Below are 722 nucleotides of genomic sequence, written 5' to 3'. Positions count from 1 at the left end.
AAGCTGAGAAATGATATCACATCGTTTCTACAGGAAGAGTTGGAATCATTGTATGAGGCTTGGGAGAGATACAAAGAATTACTGAGAAGGTGTCCACATCATAGGTTGCCAGTGTGGATGCAAGTCCAAACATTTTATAACGGATTGATGGTGAATGTGCAAACTATGGTAGATGCAGCATCGGGAGGAGCACTGCAAAATAAGACTCCGGAAGAAGCTCACGAGTTGCTTGAAGTTCTGGCAAGCAACAATTATCAAAGACTAATGAGAGGGTGCAACCGAAGAAATCTATGGGTCTTCATGAAGTTGATGCATATACAACCATTTCAGCCCAACTAACAGCACTTCAGAAACAGTTGGGAAGTATGCAGGTAAATTCTATTCAAGCACTTCAACTAACTTGTGAATTTTGTTTAGGTAATCAAGAACGAAACCATCGGGTTGTGTCATATACACATCCTCTTCAAGGTTTCTGTTCAGGAAAGCTGTTTTGACATCCATTTGCCAATTCTCATAGTCATGATATGCAGCAATCGCAAGTATAATCTGGATGGATTTAATCATGGCAACCGGCGAAAAGATTTCTTCATAGTCAATACCATGAATTTGTTTGAAACCTTTGGCAACCAGTCGTGCTTTATAAGTATGTACCTTGCCATCCATGTCAGTCTTCTTCTTGAAGACCCATTTACACCCTATGGGTTTTACCCCTTCAGGTGGTT

The 722-nt window shown here is 40.6% G+C and overlaps 1 non-coding gene across 1 annotated transcript; it reads right to left on the bottom strand.

Moving 5' to 3' along the window:
• On the bottom strand, positions 1-107 carry LOC116131823. Its single transcript, XR_004128308.1, has one exon. It is a non-coding gene; the product is annotated as a small nucleolar RNA R71 (small nucleolar RNA).
• Between the last annotated feature and the right edge of the window lie 615 nt (positions 108-722).

The sequence above is a fragment of the Pistacia vera genome, unplaced genomic scaffold, assembly GCF_008641045.1.
Source record: "Pistacia vera cultivar Batoury unplaced genomic scaffold, PisVer_v2 Contig243, whole genome shotgun sequence".
NCBI lineage: Eukaryota > Viridiplantae > Streptophyta > Magnoliopsida > Sapindales > Anacardiaceae > Pistacia > Pistacia vera.
The sequence above is the reverse complement of the archived record's forward strand: the minus strand, read 5'-3'. Positions and strand labels throughout refer to the sequence as shown.